The sequence below is a fragment of the Lygodium microphyllum genome, chromosome 11, assembly GCF_053477565.2.
Source record: "Lygodium microphyllum isolate KBCC chromosome 11, Lygodium_microphyllum_v1.1.10, whole genome shotgun sequence".
NCBI classification, from domain to species: domain Eukaryota; kingdom Viridiplantae; phylum Streptophyta; class Polypodiopsida; order Schizaeales; family Lygodiaceae; genus Lygodium; species Lygodium microphyllum.
In genome coordinates this window covers 6,736,669-6,763,731 of record NC_141145.1, presented here as the reverse complement: position 1 = coordinate 6,763,731, position 27,063 = coordinate 6,736,669, and positions in this window count along the sequence as shown.

Genomic DNA, 27,063 nt, shown 5'->3' with positions numbered 1-27,063 from the left:
GATCTTCTTCGACTACAAGGTTGCCTTTTAGCTATACTCCACTGGATTTATAAAGACAATCGAGTAAAGACAACATCGTTGCAAGTCCTACTCTCTCCTCATGAAAAGTACAAAATCCTTATCATGAGAGCTAGCACCGCCATCATTGAACTCCTTTAGTGGAGTCTATGCTCCTCCCTACAACCATAAGGGGTTGAAAGCTCCTTGTTATCATAGCTATCATTCAACAATGGCATTTTATGATGATCAAGGAACCTTAGAAATAAATATGTGAAAACAAGAGAAGTGTATATCTACCCTAAGAGGAAAAGGAAGCTACACTTAATTTGCATGCATCGGAGAAGTAGAGCAATGATATTGATGTAGCCATCACTTTTCATCTTAATTTTGTTTATGTGTAGTTCAGTGCTTTACAACAGTAAAAAAAAACAATGAAGGAAGTGGGCGAGTTCTATCTCATGTCAAAAAAAATGCTTGAAGTTTTGAAGTGACTTGATAAAGGTTCATGACAAGGGCTTAGTTTTGATCACTCTTGAATAATTTTATTCTCAAATGAAGTGAAGGGATAAGCATAGTTTGGGGTTAGCATCATCGACTACTCCTAATCCATGGAAGTCCTTGGGTGAATCAAAGGGCTAACATCTAGGATATTCTCATATTAATTTGTGATTTGGATTCTAATCTCTTGTCAAGGATTGTAATCTGGGTTTTTCATAATATAGTGCATAATATTCAAAACATCTCTTCTTGTTTAACTAATTCTACCACTCTTCCTTGAATCTCTTAGTAGATACTCCACATCTTATTGGCCACCAGTGCATGTCCTTTCAATATCAATGTTGAATCCAATATGAGATGCCATGACAAGGTTGTAGAATGGGGACTGTATGAATCATGAAGCTGACAAGGACTTTAAGAGGAATGTAGTAGGGAGTGGATGAAGTTACTAGAAAATTATGTACATGTAGTTATGCATAAAGATTTGGATATGGATTGTAGGGTATGAGTAGTTCAAAAATTTATTGAGGTAGTAAAAATACAGTTACCGTATGTAGTCATAGATATGCGAGAATAGGAAATTACTGAACAAAAACCTAAGTAGATGGAGAATTTGACAAAAACCTAAGTATCTAGTCCATAAGTTGAAGGTATGAAATAAATATATGCTTTAGATGAATACACCAATGTGCACATGGATGCTCCAACCATGCATAAACTCGAGGATATAGGATGTTACACTATATTTTGGGTCACCCTTTGATCTCAGAGAATCTAATGAGTTCATGGGTATTAGTCATGGAAGGCTATATGAATGAGGGATGCCTTGCACTATCAATGCCTTATGATCTAGGTGAAATTAGAGATTGGAATTGTTATGTATTCTAGAATATATCGATGACTTGGCTATTTGATCCTAGTGGGAGGTTGTTTATTCAAAAAAAGAAGGTCATGATCATATTAGTGTTTGATCTAGGTGGCTACATATTGTGGCACATCAGAGGGATATATAGGTTCGAAGAGGGTGGATGTCATGATGTTGTGCATCCACTTATGAAAACCCTAGGAAAAAGGACATGAGCTAGGTGTTTTGTGTAGCCAAATTCAGCGACACTATCCATATATTTTGTTTTGGCTAGTGAGATTGATTGTATAGATGATCTAAGTTAGATGAATAAAACCTCATGCATGGATGGCCCATTTTTTTAAATGGTGAAATGGTTGGCATTGTACGACTAATGAGTGCATGCTTTTAGCATTGTTTGTGAGTACCTTTACATCTTTGGAAGAATAGAAGGAATGGTTAATGATCACTATATATGAGGAAGGTAGCTTATGGCTTTTTTGAGAACACCTCCATACATGATCCAGTGGGTGTAAGTTGTGTGGCCATAAGGGTGGTGAATGATAACATGGACAAGGATGGGAAAAAGCTCATCCTTCATTCAAATATGCTTGATTGGTGAATAATACTTGAATTGGAGAAAAAGAAAGAGAAGGAGAAAAATAAGTATTTAATATATATTGTCATGCATTGTGGGAAAAAAAGGGATTTTCCTTGCATGCTTTTAGGAACCCAAAGGAGGGTGGGGATGGAACCTGCATTCTCGTAAAGAAGGATCTTCATGTGGGGGAATGTGGGAATACTATTATGCACAAGAGTAGCCAGTGTGTCTTCCCTCCTATTTTTCCTTTTGTGTATTCCCTAGACTACATTAGAACTCACCTTGCTATAAGGAGGCCAATGCTATAAAGAAAGGAGGGGAGCATCAGGTCAATGGACTCTTGGTTGTCTATAATAAGAGTTTAAATTTTAACAACATACCAAAGTTTTACTAGGGTTTCAACAGTTCTTGTGTTGAAATCATTGTGCATACAGCACTACAATTACAACACTACCTTCAAGATATACTCCACTAGATTTATAAACTTGACTTCAAGGTGGCAACAAGCCAAGTCTCTCTCCATGCTTCTATTCTCAAGAAGACAATTGAGTAAAGGCAACACTATTTCAAGTCCTACCCTCCCCTAACGAAAAGTACAAAAGCTAATCCTTTTGTTGGCCTTATCATGAGAGCTAACACTATGATGAACTCCTTCTGTGTAGTCTATGGTCCTTGCTACTACCATCAATAGTTGAAAGTTCCTTGTTATCATAGCTACCATTCAGCAAGGGCATCTTATTGACTAAGGAACCTTGGAAAGAAACAAGTGACAACAAGAGAAGGGTAAGCCTACCCTAAGAGGAGAATCACGCTATACTTAATTTGCATATATTGGAGAAGTGGAGAAATTGATGTAGCTATCATAGTTCATCTTAACTTTGTTTATGTATGTGTTGGTCAATGCTTTATGGAAAGAATGCAATGAAGGAAGTTAGGCTTTACCTCGTCTTACAAAACATACTTCAATTTTTGAAGTGACTTAATAAGTGTTAACTACCGAGGCTTATTTTTTATCACTCTTGAGAAGTTTTATGTTCAAATGAAGTGGAGGGCTAAGTAGAGTTTGGGGTTAATGTCGACCACTACTAATCCCTGGAAGCACTTGGATGAAGTGGAGGGTTAACATTGAGGATATCCCCATATGAAATTGTGACTTGGGTTCAAAGTTTTTGATTGGGATTGTAATCCAGGTTTCTCATAGTGTTGTGCATAACATTGAAAGTATCTCTTCCTGTTCATCTAATACTACCAATGTTCCTCCTCTTTCCTGAATCTCTTGGTAGAGACCCCACCTCTTATTGGCCTACATCTGCATCCTTTCAACATGAGTATTAAAACCCGATGTGAGATGTCATGACAAGGTTGAAGGATGGTAGACTTAGGAATCATGAAGCTGACAAGGACTTAATAAGGAATGTAGTAGGGAGGAGCGGACCTAGTTATTGAAAAAGTCTATACATGTAGTTAAGTGTAAAGATTTGGATATGGATTGTAGGATACATGTAATTCAAATATTAATATGGGAAGTACAAATGCAGTTACCATATCAAGTCATAAAAATGCAAGAACAAGAAATTACTAATTGAGAACCTGAGAGGATATAGGATTTGGCAATGGAAGCACAAGAGATGATTAAAGAGCAACTAGGCATATTTAATGGACACGACGTATGTAACTATGTCAAATTTTTTGATAAAAGGATGCAACAATTTGATATCTAAGAAGATTGTAGGATTGAATGTTTTGAATATGTTGATGAAAGTGGTGTTTAAGAAACAGTTTTAGGAGATTCCACAGATATATGGAATATCCTTGGATGACTATATGTATGCTTTTAAAGTCTAGGAAGAATATAAGTGTGCCCAAAGAGCTAAAATTTGTATAAAAAATCATAATTTGTCTATTGAACTATTTGAGATTCCACTGCTACATGCTAAAGTTGCAAAGTATAATGCAAAAGTAGACATAAAGTCAAAGATTACTGATGTTGCATAGATTTTTTCTCAGGATTCTTTAAACTATCTGATGTGTAAGTTGATGCTACTATAATTGTAGAATCAAATGTAGTCCTAGAGAAATGTGAAGATGTAGAGGTCTTGATTGAGGATGCTACTATGTAGATTGATGTTAAAGAAAGAGATGCATTGATTAATGCAATGCTAAAGGAGACTCTTATGCACATTTGTACTTAGCACTTTGATGGTTATTATGTTCCTCACATGGCCAGTGACTTATCAACTATTATATTTAGTTTGCTGCACCTACTTGTATGACATAATTATAGCACTAGTTGATTAGTATAGTTACTTATACACTGTTTAACTTAGTATATAACTTTTTTTTATATTGTATCTTATTTATACTTTGTATACATTGTATTATGGGTGGAAGAATAAGAAAAAATGAGTAAGAAAGTGTTTTTTCCTCCATCTCTCTTCTTGTGTTCTTGAGTAAGCTTCTCCTTTTGTGTATAGTGTGTGTTTGGCACAACAACTCAAACAAGTTTCCCCATAACATGATTCTTGTTATGGTATTAGAGCGGTGCCATTAAGAGAGGCTAGTATTGAAGGCTAAAGTGAAGGAGAAGAAGCAAGGATTCAAGCAAGCAAACAAGGAGTAAGAAGCTCTCCCATTCTTAGAGCGGTGCCATTAAGAGAGGCTAGCATTGAAGGCTAAAGTGAAGGAGAAGAAGCAAGGATTCAAGTAAGCAAACAAGGAGTAAGAAGCTCTCCCATTCTTCCACTTTCTCTCTTAGATAGTGCATGTGGAGGCATAGATTGTATATTTTTCACGACATAGCAACAATCTTAGATTGTTGTGAGATTTGATGTGCAAACAAAGGATTGTATATTTTACAAGATAGTCATATACGTTTTTGGCCATTTGAGGCAATTTTGGGCCTCATTTAAGATCCACAAGTTTGCAAATAATAGTTTCAAGATATATTGCAGTTTTGGATGTATCTATAAAAAATGGATACATAGGTTATAGATTTCAAATTTGCAAGTTCTAAGGTGTTTCCTAGGAATCAAACACAAGTTTTATCTACAACAAGTTGCATACTCAATGTACTATTGAGTAGTCAATTAAAAAGGCTACTTAGTGTATCGATATGCACTTTTTGTGAAAGGTTGTAGAATACTTGTTTTGTGTTTTGTATCAATTCTATGATAGTGATAAATAACAATGGAAATCCCACATTGAGAAGCTGGACAAGAACAATTTTGCATCATGGAAGTTTTGTGTGATGAACTTCCTTATTGCGCAGGGCCATTACGAGTCCATTTCAGGTAAATAAAGAGCTAGAGCTGAGTAATCCTATGACTGTAGATGAATTAAAAGCGTAGAAAGAATGGAATTCAAAATAAAAAATGGTGATGCATTGGCTTTTTGTAGTCATTGATAATATTATGTTGGGATATATCAGAAATGCAGAAACTTCACATGCAGCTTGGACCATTTTAATGAACATGCTTTCAATAAATAGGAAGGCATGGAAAATTCAACTCAAGCAAGGGTTGAATACTTTGAAGAAAGAAAAAATTTCTATTAATGAGTATATTTTGAAGGTGATGTTCATTGCAGATGCTTTGGCCATGATTGATACAATGGTTGATGACAATGATTTGGTTTCATCTACTTTGGATGGCCTTAATACTGTCAAGGCTTAGAAATCATTTGCTATGTCTATATATATATATGAAAGTCATTTTGAGATTTTGATGAGTTGATCTCTCTCATGATCATCGAAGGGATCAATGTGTGGGGTGAACTATTTGAGAGAAGTGGTAAATAGGTTCAATCATTTTACTCAAGTTTAGAAATGGAACATGGTACATCCTTTTCGAGAGACTGTGGTATGGACGTATTGGTGATAACCAGCAAAACAAGTTAAATGAGCAATTCGGTGAAATGAAGTTTTCAAGAAGCCATGAAAACTTCAAAGACAAGGGGAGCTCTAGAGAAAGAGGTGGATGATAAAAAGAGGTTTTGGAAATTTTGGTAATTGTTTGTAATTATTGTGGTAAAACATGTCATTTTGTAGCCCATTGTTATGCTAAGAAGGATGATATCCTTAGTAGTGGTAAATTACAACAATAAAACTTGCATCATCTTCTAATGACAAAATGAAGACCAACATGAGTGTTTGTTTGCTATGTAGCATATGATGAATACTATTCCAAGAAATAGGACACATGACAATATATGATTTGTAAATTTAGATGACCTTAATCATATGATAAGTCATGCTCAATGGTTTGGAAAGATAAAGGTTTTACAAAATCTAGGTTGTGTGCGAATGGGTGATGATTCATGCCATCCAATTTTACAAATTGAAAAGATTCCTTTATCCTTGCATGATGGCCAGACAAACAGTTTGTCAAATGTATTAGATATGCCATCAATCACAAAGAATTTATTGTCTATTGTGCAAATGATAAAGCAAGGGTTGCAGGTTTGATTTATGCAAAAGGTTGTTTTGTAGAAGACATTAATAATAAGTGCAGGTTGATCGCAAAAGGAAGTAGAGTTTATCAATGTTTACTTTAGAATCGAGAATTCCTACTATGAATGCTTCTACATATACTAAAAGCAAAGAAGTGGTTGAAGACATTAAAATATAGCACAAATATATTGGACATACAAATGTGTAAAGGTTAAAACTAATGTAGTTTAAGGGCTGATTACAAGGTTGCTTGTTTTCAAAGCTATAAAATTTCATAAAGTGTATAAAGCATATCACTTTGGTAAGTAGGTAAGAAAACCTTTTTCTCATGATAGAGATATGAGTAGAAATACAATTGATGTTGTGAATACACATATAGGGCCTACACAATATATATCTCTTGGTGGTAGCAAATACTTTATCATGTTTATTAATTATTGCTCAAGAAAGCTATGGATATATTTCATGAAGAAAAAGAGTGATGTATTTGAGTGCCCCAAAACATTCAAGGCTGCTATTGAAATAGAAACATACTTGAAAGTTAAGTACTTGAGGTCAAATATGGAAGAGAAGATTACCTCTTTAATGAGTTCAGTGGCTTCTTGAGGAATCAGGGATAAAGAGACCGTTTACTCACAAATATATTCCACATCAAAATGAGATTGTAGAAAGAAAAAATAAACATATTGCAAAAGTTGCACGAGCATTGATGGTTGAAAAGAATATTTTGATATGAAGCTATTCATATTGATGTCTATATTATGAATAGCTTCCACAACTATAATTCATGGGATAAGCCCTAAAGAATTCTTTATAAGCAAAAAGTCCAATGTGTCACACTTGAAAGTGTTTGGTTGTATTGCATATATTCATATACGCTTTAAAGCAGAAAGGGTATTGTCGTTATAACCTAGTCATGATAGATGAGTTTAGAGTAACCACAAATATTATTTTAATGAGATAAGTATTTGATATGAATCTAGTAGTGATACATTGGATGATTATGATAATCATAATAGTTATGTGCAAAATAAAAAGAAAAAATCAGAGTCTTAGTAGACTTGAAACATTATCTAGTACTACATTACCCTTGGTTTGGGTGACTGCGTAGTAGCCCACATCTTTAGGTGCATCTATAAGTATTACAAGTAAAGACAAAGGGAATAAGAAAGTGTCAAATGGTAATTATACATCTACTAATCATTTGGGATCTCATGGAGATTCCAATATGGTTTAGAGAGCTTAGATGATGAGCTTGGTATTCTTTCAGTTAGGACACTAGGTGTACAAAGAGCATATGGTAATGTAAAGGCTTTATTGAGTAATCCTATGGTACACATGTCTAGCAAGGTAAGATACTCTATTAAAAGATTTATTTTTCAAGGTTATGCAACTCACCATTATGCTTATATGATAAATTTGGTTGAGAATGTTGAGCCCACATGCTTTGAGGATGCTATTGGTAATGCGATGTAGCAATGAATGATATAGATGCAATAGAAGCCAATAAGACTTGGAATTTGGTAGCATTGCTTGAGGAAAATAAAGTTATTTTCTATAATTAGATTTACAAAATCAAGCATAATACAAATGGTTATGTTAGTCGGTATAATGTTAGACTGATTGCAAAAGGTTATGCTCAGACATATAGCATATATTATGAAGAGACATTCACTCCAGCTACTAGCATGGCAAGATGCATGATTGCTTTGATAGTACCCAAAGATTGGAGTTTGAAGCAACTAGATGTCAAGAATGCATTCTAGTATAGTGAGTTGTACGAAGAGGTGTAAATGGAGTAGCTAATAGGTCATGAGGATTTAGAGCATCCCATATGTGAGGGATTTATAGCATCAGAGGGGGGTGACATGCATAAAAAGTTGAAGGCCCAGCCAAGTATTATCATTGTGATAAAAAGGGATATTGGCACAAGGATTGCAAAGAGTTAGAGGCTTCGAGGAAGGGAAAGATGAAGATGAAGCAAGATCCTAACTCCTCTACTCAATCATCATCTTTCTTAGACACTCTAACTTGGATCCTGACCAAGGCCAAGGCCAAGAAATAGACATGATGATCTTCTTTAGACCACAGAAAGGACTTGGTGTCTCCTCTTGCTTTCCAATATTAGTGATGCGATCATCCCTTATGACTCTCCAATGCAAGAGAGGATGTGTAAGTTGGTGGTGAGATGGGGTAACTACGCCTCATCTATACAGATATACAAGCACACAAGTTCTAGAAAGGAGCATCCCTAGCACACAAGCTGAAGTCTGACAAGTTTTGAAATCCTAGAGTTAAGATTGACATCCAAGTCCATGATAGGCTATTATTTGACACATTGTTATTAGCTCCTAGTTCGAGTTCATATGAGGTGACACTTTGGCAATCTTAACCAAAGGCAAGGAATCTATGGTCATTTATGTTTAGAGGCTTTTTTTTTTGGGATAATCTTGTACTAGATGCTTGACTTTGACACTTAGATTCTCTTTGAAACACCTTATTGGTGGCTTCATCACCCACTACTTGGAAATCCATAGTCCTATTTTGGTGGTCTTTGTTGTATAGACTATGATGAGTCATTATCATTATATCATTCTATTATATCAAATCACCCATGATCTAAGAGTCAATGTTAGCAATTTGATTAGCTCGTGTGAGTCTAACTCATAATTAAAAATTTTAGGTATTTTAGGCATTTTATTGTGACCATTATAATATTTATATAAGCATTTTATGTAGATCGATATGTTGCCATTTATGGTATATTTTTGTCCTTTATATTCAAGCTCCTTCTCAATCAATCATTATCCAAAAAAGTTCTATTGGAGAGAGAAAATATTCATCTTAGATCACAATGAAAATTCCATGGCTAAAGTATTCCAACATCATGCTTTAATTTGATTTATATAAAAAGCACCATGAAATTACACTCTTTGAATTTTTAAATTATAGAGAAGATATAACTATTGCCTTTGAAATTCACAAAAGGGGTATATAAAATGATACAAAAATTTAAAAAATAAAATTTTAAATTGTCCTTTGGACACAGGTGATATAGAAGGCTTTTATAAGGTGATCCCCCTAGGGGAATCTCTATATAATTTTCTAGTTGAAATTTTTGCATATAAATTTCTCATAGATGCTGGGGTTTAAGTTATTACACTGTTCCTTACTACAATCATGTATTTGAAGCTTGGTTTGATCACATTCATCATCTTAATTGCCTATTTGCTTTATTATAGTCAAGTGAGAGTCTTGTCTTTTTATTGTTTTAACATACAAATCATGTAGGAAATGAGAAGTTATCAACTCCATTGGTCTCAATCCTCCTTATTGGGTGATGTTGAGGCATGTCATAGGAAAATAAGAGCCCAACTATGGTGGCTTTCCTCATTAAAATAGCTATTTATCAACTATTGAATACTTGGGAGACTCTTCAGAGCTCTTCATTTGTGGTTGGAGTACCTTCCTTTGCTTTGGTGTGCATTCACTCCAATTCGTTCAAAGGTGGTCCCCATTTTCCATTAGGTACAATGAAGATATCCCACCAAGGTACATTAAGTTGTGGCCCTCCATCCATTAGTGGAATCACTTATTTTTCTACAAAAGGGAGGACAATGACCAGTGGAGGGAGCTATATAAATTTTCATATCCATTTTCCATATCTTTGTGTAACCTCCTGCATCTAGACTTGCAATACAAGGAGAGATACATGTCTGCTTTTGAGGCATGCCTAGACACATATTGTTAGTTGAGAAGAAAGTTACCATTGTTGTGATATTGCTTACTTATAACAACATCCATGATCACATAGCCAGCACATTTGGCTACACTTGCTCCACGTTCTTCCAAGAGGTGGTGGATGCCAACATGTAGTGTGGGACCCACTCCATTTAGTGGCCTTCCACTCTACAAAGTTAAGGATGGATCTAGATCTCACCGAGGCCTCTCCGATTGCTAGGGGGCCCTAGATTGCACTCATATTAATATGATTTTTCCTCCAAATGAGCCTTTGGTTTCATCGCTACTACATGAACATCATGATAATTCAAGACATATGTGACATCAACATGAAATTCCTTTATGTTAATGTTGGGTGTCCATGTTTTACTAATGTCTGCAAGCTTTTGAAAAACTTTGGGTTTTATTACCACTACCAAGGCCGACAAAGATTGATAGGCACTCTCTTTGATTATCATAGTCTTACATTCCCCAAGTATATTGTTGGGGATGGTGGATTCATTCTTCTTCCATGGCCATTGATTCCATCATCCAATTATAGTATTATCCCCATTTAGTGCTTCATACATCAGAGCTTCTTCTAAATCCACCATATGCAACTGTAATAGCAATCCGAGTTTCCTCAAATTGATGATGAGTATCATCTTTAAACATAAAACATGACCACTTCATTGCTTATACGATTAGTCGCTCTCCCTTTGACTATCTTAATCAGCACTTCTTTCCATAAAGCTCTCTTTCTCTCTAACATTGCTTTTTTCACATGCAATATGAGCCTTAGCTTTCCCCTTTCTTTTCTGCTACTACATGCATCTATTCTCTTTGTGTTCCCAAAAATAGCCTCCTAAATGCTACAATGGCTTTAGCCTATAAAGCTAAGGTTTTACTAAGAATTAATTAGATTTAAATGTCTATCGTTATCATTAAACACCAGGATGTTTCTAATGTAATTATCGCGATATTTCCATTATCTTGTAATTGACCCAACATATGATGCATTTGGAGGTTTCACATGGAGGATGATAATCCACATGATATCCACCCCATTCGAATTTGCACATCCTTCGAATATGCCACCTATGCAACCACTTGGGTCAAACACCCATATATCCAACTCCTCTCCAAACATGCACATAATCAAGTGTCTAGTTGTATCATAGGTTGGAAAAATAGACATATTTACATCTAGAGTCCCACACCAAGCACCCCCTCTTGAATCCTTAGGACTTGTGTGGGTTTCATACACTTGAGACTTTTGACCTCCATATAGATGCTTGCGATATGCCCATCTACAAAGAATATTCTTGTTCACCTTTAATCTATGGAACTAAAAGCCGCTCTTGTTGACTCTCACTTTCCACATCCAAATCAACCAAAGCATCACTAAAGGCATCAAGACATTCAACGTGTTTTCGATTTCCTGCCAAGGCATAAAAAGAGATCGTACTTTCATATGCCAAATCATACAAAACATCTCAAACTTTGTAGCATCACATTCATCATTCCATGTATGCATATCCTCTAGCTCTTGAACCTTCTCATGGACTACAAGTGTGTCTTGCGTATCATGTGTATGCATCAATTCTTTGATCTCTCTTTGATTCACTACATCAAGTAATACATGAGCATCATATGCCTCATAAGCACTCACAAGTGCGCACATGCAAATTTTGTCTTATCAACTTCATGCTTTTCAAGGCACCCATTGTATGGCTAATCACAACCTCAGTAATCTTAGCATAGGCCTTTGTATGGCTAATCTCAACGTCGGTAATAAGTAGTGTAGTCTGAGGAAAATCCTATCATGCCTCCTCTATCCTTTTACCATCCTCTTCCTCCATCCTTATTTCATCTTGCTCCAGTATTCTTTTTGCACCCTCTTATAACTTTACATATTGTTTCTTGTACAATTCAACCACCCTCTTGCATGAATCCAAAAGATTCCTTACAAAATCCAAATCTCCATATCCAAGCTCAAGTATCTACAAATTGTAACCTAATACATGTTGCACATCTTGTAAAGAAAACATATTTGCATCTATAGAACCTACCATAACTAAACCTTCACTCCAACTGTTCATGTAGGGTTTACCAAAATATCACACATAGTTGCACGTGAGGAACCCAAAGATGCAAGGTCTTGTGAAGAAGGTACATTAAGTCAAAGATGAAAGAAAGAGAGAAGATATGGAACCACCAAGTTTCAAACACTTTTAAAACAAGCAAACTCAAATTGAAATACAATACCTTTGAACTCAAAACTCAAACACAAATGAAGACGCATGGCAATTATCCCTCAACTCTACCCAACTTTACTCAAACTCATATCAACTCATCAAGAATAATTTTTGACAATGTATAACGAGTCAGTGATAAACATAGCTTCCTTCTCATATTACATTAGATCACACTGATGCATGGAAACAACTCCAACAAGAATATCTAAGGGTTCCTTCTATACCTCCAGCTCAAAGTATCACGAGTAGAAAGCTTTAGATTTCTTCCTATGTTTTTCACAAGTGGATGCATAGCATCGTGAGATCCAACCTTTCCAAACCTACATCGTCATGCAGATCAAAGACCAATATGATCATAACCTACCCAACCAAAACTGTGCATAAGCGACCTCCAACTAGAGTCAAACACCCAAGTCATGAGTATATTCGAGCACGCATATCAATTTTAATATCCACCTATATCATAAGGTACTTATCGTGCATGACATCCCTCATTCATATAGCCATGTCAAGAATCACATGGTGGGGGGACTTGATTGAGTTGCTGCACAAAACATGCACCATACACACAAGAGGAAACTCACTCAAGAACATAAGAAGAGAGATGGAGGAAAATACATTTTTCTTGCTAGATTTTTCTTCTTATTCCATCCACAATACAATGTACACAAAGTATAGATAAGATACAACATAAAGGAAAGTGGCCAACTAAGTCAAACAATGCACAACTGACTATACTAATCGATTGTCACTATAACTATGCCAATTGTAGGTAGGTGTAGCAAAATAAATATAATAAGTAATAAGGAAGTGGCCATATGAGGACCATAATGACCACCAAAATGCTAAGTGTAGATGTGTAGACCCATCTAATCAAGAGGTGCATCATCAATGTTTACACATGTTGAGCTTGCCATCTCAACACTCCCCGTCAAGCTCAACTATATCTCTACAACTCCAAGTAAGATTTGAAATTTTTGAAACTTCTCTAAACCTAATGATTTTGTGAGAATGTCATCTATCTAATCCAACGTGACCAAGTCAATCTCTCCTACAAGTATCTTCTCTCTCATAAAGTGGTAATGCACATCAATGTGTCTTGTCCTACCATGGAACATTGGGTTCCTAGCTAGCTATATGTTGCTCATGTTATCATAATGAATGACAACTCGACCATCTCCCTGCAAATCCAAATCAGCCAATAACTTTTGCAACCATACCACCTCCATGTTACAATAGTAGCACCTCTATACTTAGCGTATGTACTTGATAAAGCAACTACAGGTTGTCTTTTTCTGCTCTATGTAGCCATTGCACTACCAAAGGAAAACATGAATGTGATGGTAGATCTTCTGTCAAGTATGCAACCAACCCAATTTGAACTACCAAAGGAAAACATGAATGTGATGGTAGATCTTTTGTCAAGTATGCAACGAACCCAATTTGAATTTATGTATCCCAACACATGTATATCCTTACCTACATTGTCAAAACTTCCATAATATAAAGTGGACTTCACATACCTCAATCTGTATCTACTTGTATTCAAATGAGTCTTTCTAGGTATTTGCATAAATTGACTATAAGGCCAATATCATAACTCAATTCTAGCCTTGTGATAGTCATATAAATAATACTCCCTACTATCCTCTTGAACATAGTAGGATCTTCTATCTTATCCCCAACATCAATACTCAACTACACATTTTGCTACAATGGCACCAAAAAAGGCTTAAGCACATGTTGCCATACCATACTTGGATAATATATCCAAGCCATATTGCCTTTCGAATAGCCATATACCATCATCATATATGATCACCTCAATAACAAGAAAGTACCTTAGCTCACCCAAATCTTTCATCTCAAACTTCCTCTTCAAAAGTTCCTTAACTTCAGCAATCCCATTGTCATTGTTACATGTAATAATCAAGTTATCCACATAGATGACCGTGATGACCAAGCCTATATCTCCTTTTCTCACATAAAGTGAGTGATTAGCATCAGAAACATAAAAGCCAATGTTGAGAAGGTACTCTCCAATCTTGTACTTACTTCAACTCATAGAACACATTCTTTAGCCTACACTAAATCCACCAAACTAGTTGGAAAGCCTTTTCTATAACTAGAAAGACATCTCGTGCTCAAGCAACATTGAGAATGTATGTAGAAATTTGATAAGTGTCGTTGTTGTCTAAGTCCGCAAAGCATTGGAAAAATATTATGTGTAGTGATCTTATTTAAATGCAAAAGATCTACAAAAAACCTATATTTGCCATTGTCCTTATTTACTAGATGAGGTTTGGATGCCCAAGGACTGTTGGAGTGTTGAATAATTCCCTTTTGTAGCATGTCATTAACTACTTTATTTATTATTTGATTTTTCGTTGGGGAACATCTTTTTGCAACTTTAATGGGTTTGTGATCCATTTTCATCTCATGTTTTACATCAACCGATATAATTGAAAAAACTCATTTATCATGAATCAGATTTCCAAATTGCTTTAGCAAATCCTCTATAATTTGTTGTTGTTGTTGTTCTTGTAGTACTATCCTTGCTAACTCATTAGTTTGTAAATTTTGAAAATGGTCCCAAGTACCCAACTGCAAGAAATGAAGTTTCAATCCTATTGGAATATCCGATGTCATATATCTTAAATTTCAAATGGACACCTCCTGATGAGCCAATCAGATCCCAAAGTCATTGAAAACACGACACACAGAATGATATAATAGGGATGTTGAAAAAATCCCACTTTTACTCCAAAGGGGACATGGAGAACTTCAAATGTATTATAAACATGTTTATTGCCAAAAATTATAAACTTCAAATGTATGATAAACATGTTTATTGTCACCAAAAGTTATTGAAATTCTTGAATATTCTATCAATAAGCTTTGATTGTGCCTGCTAAATTAGAACTAATAAAAGAAAAATAACATCAAGAATTCAAAAATACTTCTACATTCAAACCATTAATTTTCACACTAATTGTGCTTACAATTCACTTTTGAGAACTTCATGTTGAGGCTTGAATGTACCAATGGTTTGCTTCTTGCATCCATTCACTTAGGATTATTTTGATAATGAAATCTCTTCAAGTTAAACATCTTGTACGTACTTTCTTTATTACATTTCTTGGTCTTTGTGGCTTCCAACAGTTCTTGGATATGTGATCACACACATTACAATTGAAACACTTTTTCTATCCATGGGTATCTTTAGCAAATAATCGTCTTTGAGCATTTTGGAGATTAATGACCATCAAGGTTGGCTCTATCTTTTTTTCTTCTTGTTGAAAATATTTTCTTCCTTCTTCATTGAGAAGGTTTCCTTCAATTCTTTGAGCAATCTAAATATCATCTACAAAAGTCTTAAGACCTTGAACTTAACTCTCTACGAAGATAATGTCTTAGTCTAGGCCATTAAATAAATAACTTCATGTTCTCTATAATTTTTATATCAAATCTCATCAGAATTTTCTTCAAATGCACAACAAGTTGAGAAATTGTTTCATGCTCCTTTTGTTCACACTCATTAAGCTGTTGGAGAGCTCTTTTTGCTACATGTCATGAGAAAATCTCATCCTATAGCTACCTTGAAAGAATTCCAATTATGTTTTACCTCATCAAGTTGTTTAATATACCATGTGGATGCAATTTCTTCAAAAAAAAATTGTACCTCATTGAAATTTTCTCATTCTTGCCAGCATTGATAATAATCTACAACATTTTTTAAGGGATCTAACCAAGATAATATGTCTACAACTTGTCGAACAGAAAAAGATTCTAGGTGAACCTTCCTATATTGGTTTGAAGAAGAAGAAGAGGAGGAGGAGGAGGAGGAGGAGGAGGAGGAGGAGGAGGAGGTGGAGGTGGTGGTGATGGTGGAGGTGGTGGTGGTGGTGGTGGTGGTGGTGGTGGTGGTGGTGGTGGTGGTATCTTGATTGGGTAACAAAGATAGAATGGCTTGATTAGTAGAAATTTGTTGGTTGGTTGTAGATAGTTTCTGCAATGCTACACTGTAAGATTGCAAAAGGTATCTTGATTGGGTAACAAAGATAGAATGGCTTGATTAGTAGAAATTTGTTGGTTGGTTGTAGATAGTTTCTGCAATGCTACACTGTAAGATTGCAAAAGGGAATCTAGGCTAGAAGTTTGTACAAAGGAAAATTCATAAGAAATCATAATTTCATCTCTCAAATTACCAAACATGATGAGTGATGCCTATTGTCTCCACCAATAACTATGTATAAAATTACTATCCAACAAGCTCTTGACAACACACATTATATTGGCTTAGAAAGGGAAAAGATCAATTACTGGAAAAAGAAAGATACTTCAAATAGAGCTTCAACTCTCACCTTTCCCTCACTCCCTTCTTTAGCTAATCCATGCTTAAATACATGAGTTAGTTACTAACAACCAAGAAGTGGTTGGTTTGTTGGGGTACTTAGTTTGTTGATTCACTAAACCAACCCCCATAACAAACTTTTGAAATTTCCTATTGTATGCCAAAGTTAGGGCCCGCCACAAAGGCCTTTTAATGAATTTTAATAAAAAGAGAGAAAGAAGGTTCCTTTTGATATTTCTACATATGAAGGAGTACTTGAGAAAGTGTGGAATCTCTTTTTTAATTCTCGCAAATCATAATTATAAACACCTTGTAACTTTACATATATAAGCCTTGGCTAAAATTATATTATCTAGAAGCACAAGTCTACTAAACCATTTACATCTCTGAGGCACACATGTTCCTTGCAAGTAATGTGGTAACCAAGCTATTGCAAAAGATGGTCATGCATAAAGTTGTCTACATCATGAGTTTAAATTGCGGGGGAGAGGGGGTTTAAATCCAAACACATGATATGTACTCAGGGGATTGTAGATGGGCCATAGCTATTAGGAACAATTATGTTCTATTCTATACTTTTTATGTATGAATAAAGGGAGAGTCTCTCTATAACAAGTGTAGATAGGAACTCACTTTTCACCTACTACATTTAACTAGGGAAAACTATTTAGGTGTGATTGGAGATACTAAATGCACCTTCCAAAACCACTAGTTGTAATGCGTTTATAAAGGCACATCATCTTCATAAATAGAGTGTTCATTACTATTTTGTAATTGAACTCTTGCTCCTATTGTGTTGTCACTTATCTCCATCCCTCTTTCAATATTTTAAGACCAAACTCATTCATATAAGATAGCAGCATAATGGGAAAAGGGTACCAATACCACACTTACAACCACTAACTTTGCCTAATCACCCACCCAACCACCAATCAAGATTGAACCATGGCATTACCCTTGAATACCAGTAGCAAGGGATGAGATATCATGAGATTCAATGTCTAAAACAACTCACACTAGGCAAGACAAAGGAAAACAAACAATCTTTCTTCTATTTAAGGGTATCATTTTTATCACTCTTCAAGGGTTATTGTGTAGGACACAAGCATATGATATATATCCTTAATAGAATGATAAGAAAATTCCTAGTATACAATAGGTGCATCTTGTGTGGGGGAGACACCCTTAGGGATTAGAAAGCCCCAAAATATCATAAACAAATCACAAGAAATATGGCACGCTTCATCACAACTTCTTGCAATAACTAATCACAAGTATCCATGAGCCCATAGACCAATTGTGTTACCTCCATAAGTAAGAGGTTTGACCTCACCACAAGCCAATCACATTTCTATCATTGAAATAAACACAAAAGCTGATTATAAAACTAAATAATTTGCACACAATCCACCCAAATGACTTCTATTGAGTTGAGAATAGAGAACATGAAATTGAGCTCCATAAGACCATCCAAAGCAACATCAAATGATAACAATTTCTGGTATACCAAGAGCCCACAAGCCCTCACAAAATCCCTAGCAAGATGTGACGTGCCCGCCTAAGGCACATTTTTAGCGAATCTAAGCGATGCTGCCTGGCACTCCCATGGAATTTTACAGGGTTTGTCACCTAGGGTTTCTTGAGTCTGCCTCACAACAGAATGTTCATGGTGGCCGACGAACCTAATGGGATTGACTTCATATTTGAGTCCCTAATGGTCAAGGTCTCCTGACAACATTCTAGTGTTAGGTGGTCATGAAAATCCTAGTTTATGTAGAGATACTAAGTCGAAGCAGACCCATGCCGCACTTGGTTCAAAGAGAATCGGAAACAAGAGGAATGCGCCACTCAATCTCTCTTCTGGTAGGGCATAGTCCCATTCCGGTCCCCTAAAACAGCATGAATTGGGGTTCTAACCTAACAATTCCTAAGGATCGAATGTCGGTAAAACTTGGTGAGAAGCCTCCCAGTTCTCTCAGACCACCCTATTGTAGAATGGACCCCATCACGAGGGTTCTGTCCACCCGCTTCCCTCAATAGGAATTCTTTACTTATTTAATTATGTCCTAACGCATTTATATGTGACATTTAAATCCATGTTCCTTAATTAATCCTTTTAAGAAATAGGGTTTGTTTGCATAATTTATAGTAGAGAAACAAATATAGAGCAACCAATCATCTTGGCAAACAAGTTCCTTAATTTATCTTCAAGATAATCTTTGCCCCCTCCCCATACAGGAGAATTTACATATCCTTCTGGAGAAGTAACTGGTCCAAATCACATGCCACCACAATTTCCATCCTTTATTTAGAATAGGATCTTCCAATGTTACACAGACTTTGGGGCCACAGAGGTCCTCAACTCCATTTTGGACTTGGCAAGGGATGTCCACCTGACCCGCAAGCTGCCTAGGAGTGAAAACATTATTCCCATGGTTGGCCTTCTCACCACTCGACCTTCGGGTCATGAATCTAGTGGTGCCCTTTTCAGGTTGATCCACAGTGCGATCTTGGAGGTGATCCACCCGTGCAAAGAACCTTCCCTTAATTAAATCATTTAAGAATCAAGCATAGTCAAGGTAGTTAGCTCTTATATAATTTTCCAAGAAAACATTCCTTTATCCCCATGGCAATTCGTCATCATAGACCCCTGCCATGAATTTACCATCAATCACAAACACTTGGAATAATCATTCAAACAACAATTCAACAAAAACAATGGTATTCTTTCCCAAACATTACAAGAAAATTTGCGATAACCTTTCCATTGCATATTTGCTCTCCCCCTTGGGATCAAATAGGGATACTATGTAAAATTTTAACTTGACTTTATCTTCCTTTCTCATAAGGCAAAGAATGTGAGACAAATTTGTAATGATGCAAGACTATCTTCCGATGTTAAATAATTCCCGAACTATTGTGAGTTGTAATCAACTCATGGTTTGGTAGCACAAGGTAAACTCTTTAACCGTTATTTTAGGTGAAACCTTCATAGGATAGATACAAGACTTTTAATGAAAGATCATTTCATGTACCATTGATGTATGTTTCATATAATCTTTCCCATGCATCTACTATCTATGCACGTAACCCTCAAGGTAAACTTATATGCTTTTCATACTATGTATGATTTTGTTGTGTAGCACTAGGATGCCATGATTGTATTTGGGTACAATAATTTGTGCGAACCTCAATGCACCATATGCATAAATCTATGCAAGGTCATTTATGGTTATCGAGAACCTAACACGAAAATAATTATCCTACCATCCCCCTATGAGTTCATTAACTATCAAAAAATAAATTCAAGCTACTTGTTAAATGAATCCATGCCCATGCCTATGTCTCAATGAATAGCGGAGATGGCAATTAGTACCTGGGTATTTAGAGATGAATTATCCATACTCAACGTTATATTTGTATTAATAGTAATGCCTTGATCAATGACTCCATTGTTGGATGCAGAATTACCATTGGTATATGTCACCCTTTATTTTGGGGCCATACTTTTAGCTTATGAGTCTCTCTCTCTCTCTCTCTCTCTCTCTCTCTCTCTCTCTCTCTCTCTCTCTCTCTCTCTCTCTCTCTCTCTCTCTCTCTCTCTCTCTCTCTCTCTCTCTCTCTCTCTCTCTCTCTCTCTCTCTCTCTCTCGCGTCAGAGAGATGGCATGCTAGGGTGACTCTCTTCTATCATGATTGGGGGAGGCTAGCTTGTAGATACGAGGGAAAGGGTAAGCATGTATGGCCACCCTCTAAGGAGGGGAAAAGGGAGAAACCTTTTAGAAGGTCTCTCTCTCTCTCTCTCTCTCTTTGTGTAGTCCCATTTAGCATCGAGGCCCTTCTTTCTTTCCATTGGGGGGGGGGGGTTTATAATGAAGGGGAAGTGGGGAGGAGGTGGTGTTGCCCACCACTTGTCATCGTCCATATGGCGGCGGGGCTTCTTAGCCCCTCCAGGTGACCGCGAGGGCTCGACATGCCCAAGGGGGAGGGTTGGTAGGCCATGTGGCCTTCCCCTTGACATCATCACCTTCTTCTCCTTCATCAATGTCATCTTCCACTCCTACTCCATGTCATCTTGCATGTCTTCCCCGGTGTCGTCTCCTTCTTCCTCCACGTCGTCATTGTCTTTCTCCTCTATGTCATCTACTTCTTCTTCTTCCATGTCATCCTTCTTGTCGCCATCATCTCCTTCTTCCTCCCCCGTCACCTGTTTCGCAACCACGGGGGGGGGGGGGGGGATTTCAATAATTTTTATTTGTTTTTAGAGGGGGTTCCTATAGAGGGGGGATTCGTATGCGGGGTGGGGATATTACACAAGACTTTAAAGATACCAAAAAAGAGGTAACCCCTATAGGGCCATATACAAGATAAGTAGCACCACTCTAAGTACCTCTTCCACAAAGCCAAATGCCAACAACAAACATGAACTCGCAAAGAAACCCATTTTACACAATGCAAGATTAATATATAAATTCTCAGCTTATATGAGTCTCATGGTGCCATGGAAACATTGCATCACATGATCTCAGGGGGTTCACTATATATATATCCTCTATATAACATGCATTCATGGCCTATTTATAAATATCCTAATCTGTGAATTTTTCTTGAATAAAACACGACCCTTTTTTATTTGATTTGTAAGTAATCCCTTTATATGACACCCTTCTATATCTAAAAAATGTATAAAAGTGATGTTTTAAAAACCCCTTATTTTGAACTCACATTATATATACATATATTCATGGCTGACCCCCTTGAGCGCATGATCATCACGGAAGGCTTACCAAGTTTCTCAATAATTTATCCGTTTATTATTTAATTTTGAGATGCAAAACAACCTCATTTTCTCATACAAAATAGCTTAACAATCTTCTTCTTGAGGTTGCAACATCAAGCTCTTGCTCATCATCTTCATGCTTTGAGAACAAGTTAGCAAAATATTTTTTCAACTTCCCATAAGAGAGGGTGCAAGGTTGTCGATCTTTATTGGTGTGACCTTGTTCAAGGTATGGAATTCAAAGCTCGTCCTCACATGGGTATTTGTGAATATTGTACACTTAGAAAGCATTTTCACAAACCCTTTTCCATTTCCACCATAACTCATTCCAAAGATTTTCTTGATCTGATTTGCACTAGTATGTGTGGATCTTTTTCTCCATCAAAATCTCAAGATCAATATTTCATGACTTTTATTGATGACTTTTCAAGATACACCATTGTTTTTCTCTTGTGACACAAATTAGAAGCCTTATTGTCTTTTAAGCAATATCAAAAAGTTGTCGAACTTCATATTGGTTGTCACATTAAGAAACTTTGTAGTGATAATGGTGGAGAATACATTTCAAAATATTTTGATGATTATTATAATAATCAGGGTATTCATCATGAATATATGGTTCCCTACACTCCTCAATAGAATGGTATTATTGAATATAAAAACAAGACTATCCTCAATGCCATATGATGTATGCTCATTCATTCTGGCTTATCTTGATATTTCTGTGTTGAGTGTGGAAATGATTGGTTTTTGGGCTGATTTTTTGTTGTTTTTGTTGCTGAATGGTTGTTTTTGGTGGTTGATTGTTTGAGTTTGAAGATTTTTTGAAGTGTTTGGAGTGGTTTTAGTATGTTTGAAAGGGTTTATGTTGGTTTTTGATGAAATATGTTGTTCTGAAGAGTTCTGTAATTCTTTCTGTATGGTTCTGTAAGGCTTGATTTTCTTCTGTTTTGTTTTGTTTTGTTTCTATTTTGGTAGTTGAGATGGTTGAATTAATGTTTTGAGAGATGATTGAGAATGTGTGAAAAGGTTCATGAGAGATTGAATTGGTTTTGTTATTATTTTTATGGGTTTTGTTGATCTTCTGTAAAGTTCTGTAGCTTCTTTGCTTCTATAGCTCTGTGGTTCTATACTTTTGTTGTTATGTGGTTCTGTTCTGTTTATTTCTGTTGAGTGTTATGATGGATGTATGGATGTTTTGGGAAGTTTTTTTGTCTTAGGAAAAGGATGAATGGAAGCTCTATCCAAGCTAATTGAAGTGAAGAAGTAATTACTGAAGATTTACAGAAGATTCACAGAAGGTTACAGAAGGACAGTGACAGAAGACAGATCTCACAGGACACTATGATGTCTCTGGTACCCCTTCACATCTGACATACCTTTTGGGAGGTGTATCCACGACCTAAGAAGGATTCTTGTGAGTGATTATCGAGTGATTGTAGTGAGGATATGATGTACTATTGATGGAGAGAGAGAGAGAGAGTCAGAGATAGTCAATTCTATCAAAATAGTGTAACTGTATATGAGAGATTGAGAGAGAACTATGAAGACATTGAAGATGAATAATATGTGATGTATTTCCATTCAAAGATGGTGTATTCCCTTGTGTTCTTTGTTCTATTGATGGATTTTGTGAGGATGTTGGAGAATATGGTTGATTCTATCAAATCCGTGGGAGATATCTACTATGATGCTACATGAAGAATTGTTGTTTTCTTTGTTTTGATGATCAAAGGAATGAAATAAAAGCTTGTTGAAGTTACAAGATAGATTTTCTTGCAAGAGAATTCCCTTTTCCTTGGTGTTCCTCTTGGGGCTGGGGCTCCATGTTTTTGGTGCGCAGCCGGGGCTGGGGCTCCATGTTTTTGGTGCGCAGCCGGAGAAACTTGCCATCAACAAGCACCAGAAGAGGCTGAAAATGAAGGAAATGGCATTGCCAAGAAGAGGAAAATTCAATGGATGTTTGTAAAGTTCCTTCTTCCACTAAAGAGTTGGAATTTCTCATAATCAAAGCCACTTTCCACAAGAAGTTCATCCCACAATGGCGGAAACACATCACCATCATGATGCATGCTTTATGTGGTGGACTGTTTCCTCTTCCTATTGAAGCAGCAGAAACTTGCATCTTGGTGGCAAACTGTTTGGGAACAAACTGAAGAGCAGAAACAGAGAGAATGACCATCCATGGAAGATTTGGCATTCATTGAGAAGTTTCCAGACATCATCAAGTGGGAGATTTTGAAGAAGCTTCAGGAGTCTTGGTCTATAGAGGTTCACAAAGACAAGAAGGAAAAAAGTTGGAATTTGTTCGTGGATGCTCAATAGCAAGATACACGGGATGCTTGGTGCACTGACAATCTTTTGTTTGTCCAATTGGCAACCCACTGGAAGTTGGTAGACAGAGTGTTCTTTACAACATACACTGTTGAAACCATCAGAAGCTGGCATTACTATGATGATGGCACCACCACAATGCTTAGACATATGCATTTTAACACCTTCAAAACCGAATACCTTCCTCTGTGTAGTGGCATGAAAGTAGAATTCAGAGACATTGAAAAGGAAGAAGTAGAAGGAATGTTGGCAAGAGAGTCCTCCAGAGACTGAAGCCTTCTGTTATCCCTCTATGGAGCACTAATAACATAGTGGAGCCAACCCCCTGATGAATGACGCAATAAAGAGGCAAGCGTTAGAACGAGTCCAGAGGCACATGAGAAGAGAGAAGGCAAAAATCAAAGCTGAGAACTCCACTTCCAAGCCAAATCCGTCCTGGAAATATTGATGATAGGCCAGCAAATGTAGTCTCATTGCCAATTTTTAAGGGAGAGTACAATGAAGACCCCGATCTTCATGTAGTAGAGTTTATGGTAGCATGTGTAGCTAACAATAGCAGAACCCCTGAGCATTGGCTAGCAATATTCCCCACCGCTTTCAAGGGAACGGCATTTGAGTGGTATGAGAGACAAGCAGTAGGAACTTTTGGCACATGGGACGACCTGAAGTTGGCCTTCCTCACTAAATTCAAGCGTGAAGGTTTTGAAGAGCAAGTGCGAGAGGAATTTATGAATTTAAGTCAGTCCTTTGGAGAAAGAGTAGAAGCTTATGTCTCACGAATGGAATCCATCCTGAAGAGATGGACTAACCATAATCTAGATGATGGCATTCAAAAGGGAGTGTTTCTGAGAGGATTACAAGAAGAATTCTGTAAGTTTCTGGAGCTGCAAAGACCAGCCACACTGCAAGCTGCAACAGAAGGTGCAAGACTGTACGATGAAGTGGAAGATAGATTGGCGATGAATCCAGGACGAGGAGTCCTACCTTCTCTGATGTCAGGAATGATGTACCCACCAAATGCAATCCTAGGGACTGTCCCCTATCCCTACCAACAGATGCCCCCAGTATCACAGTATAGTGCACCAAATCCATAGTGGCCACAATCAATGCCTCAAATGATGGTTCAACCACAGCAACAATGGTCCCAACCAATTTTCCCAATGCCGAATCAGCAGCAACAGTGGAACCCTACCAACTGGAGCCAACATCCAACAGTTCAAACAGGAGCTCTAAATCAGAATCAGAACAGAGACCCCTCTGCACCAGCCCAACCTGTTTATGCAGTGATTACAGAGACTCCTCAAAACCCTATTGCCAGTGCCTCAGGAGGAGAAAGATTGAATGATTATTTATCCAATTCAATTGCAAATATCAAAAAGGAGTTGATGGATGTGATTACAGAGCAGCTACAGACGCTAAAAGTGAATACCGCTAGCATATCCAACGTTGCAGGAGCAGGAAGAGATGTAATGCAGTCAAATACTTGGTGTGGTAAGTGTCATCAAGCAGGCCATTTACTGAATATACACAAAAACCAACCATTCCTAGAGCCTTCTGTTCCTATTGTTTGCAGAAGAACCATACAAAGGATATTTGCTCGTTGAAGGAGATGCATGATAGGAGAGAGAAGGAAGGAAGAAGACGCAAGATTCAACTTGTTGGAATCCAAAATGACAACACAGGATATTGGACCAAAGCCTAGGGAGTTTGGTCCTAATTTCAGACCCAGAAGATTTCCATCCCAAAGTTACAGAGGAAGGCAGTCTGGCGGTTGTCAGCAGAGATCAAAAGTGGAGTGTTACAGATGCAGAGAAAAGGGACACATTTCACCAAATTGTCCAAATCCCAGAAGGTCAGTGGATTACAAGCCCTTATGTAGTCGATGCAAAGGAGAAGGCCACACTGCAGAAGACTGTCCAAGCCCAGCCCTAGTGAAAAACAGTGCTACTGATAGTGGCCAAGGCCCAAAAGCCTACCTCCAATTTAATGGAATTGGAAGTTGCTGCCATCACGTATGCAAAGAAGAAGGAGCCACCTGTCCAAAAAGAAAATAATCTTCCTGCCATAATAGTGAAGTTCAATCTTCCAACAGAAGAACATAACAAAACATATCCTTACAGTGCCGTACAGAGCATTATAGTGCCACAGAGAGTCTCAGAGACAGTTCCAGAGACAAGACCAGAAGTCCGGGAGATAGAAGAGGAGGAAGTGTCACAAGTGGCAGAAGAAGTCCCCATGATGCCCCTGTTGGAAGGAAAAGGGAAAATGAAAATGGGTGTCGCCCCATTCCCTAACCGGTTAGAGAAGCCAATGGATCCTATTAAGGAATATGATCTGGTCAGAGATCTAGATACCTTTAAACCAAACCTGACATTCTGACAATTGTTGGTGTTGTCTCCTAGTTGCCGAAAATGGTTCAAAAGTATACTGACAAGAGGACGTGGATTAAGGATTGCTCCCTCAACAGCAACAAAATCCAACAAAGCTCGAGAGCCTATAAAAGAAGTGGATGTGGCTAACGCCTTCCTAGATCTTGGTACCCTAAAGACTGGTGTGTGGATAGAAGGCTGCTTTATTGCAAATGCACTGATTGATGGTGGCTCATCAGTGAACATTATGATGGATGTGACAATGAAGGATCTAGGCCTACAAGGTGTGCAACCAACTCAATGGCTCATCAAGCTGGCGGATCAGAGCAGAATCAAGCCTTTGGGCATTCTCCCATATGTGAAGACTATAGTGGCTGGAAAAGATTATTGGGTAACCTATCTAGTGGTGAAGCCAAACTCTTATGGTACATCCTACCCCTGTTACTAGGCAGACCATGGCTTTTTGAAGCCAGAGCAAGGACGGATTGGTTCAAAGGAACCTTGACCTTGGGTAGAGGACCTAATAAAGTGGTGTTGAAGTTATATGGTGCTCAAAAAGGACATGGATCCACCTCTTTGGAATTATCTTCTGACTCCCCCAATGAGGCTATAGAGGAAACATCAGCAGACGAAGATGTTGTCAAACAGATCCTTCCCAAGAAAACAGTGGCACAGTTCTTGACAGTAGGTACTGTAAGCCAACTTCCTCAAGATGCAAAGTCCTTATCAATGGGTGAATACTTCTTGCCTGAACCAGGAACGATTTCCGAAATCACTTCTGAGAGAGATAGAAGCATGGATGTACTGCTCTCCCTGTTCCATGGCCATAACAGAGCCAGAGATAGAGGGAGAAGGTGAA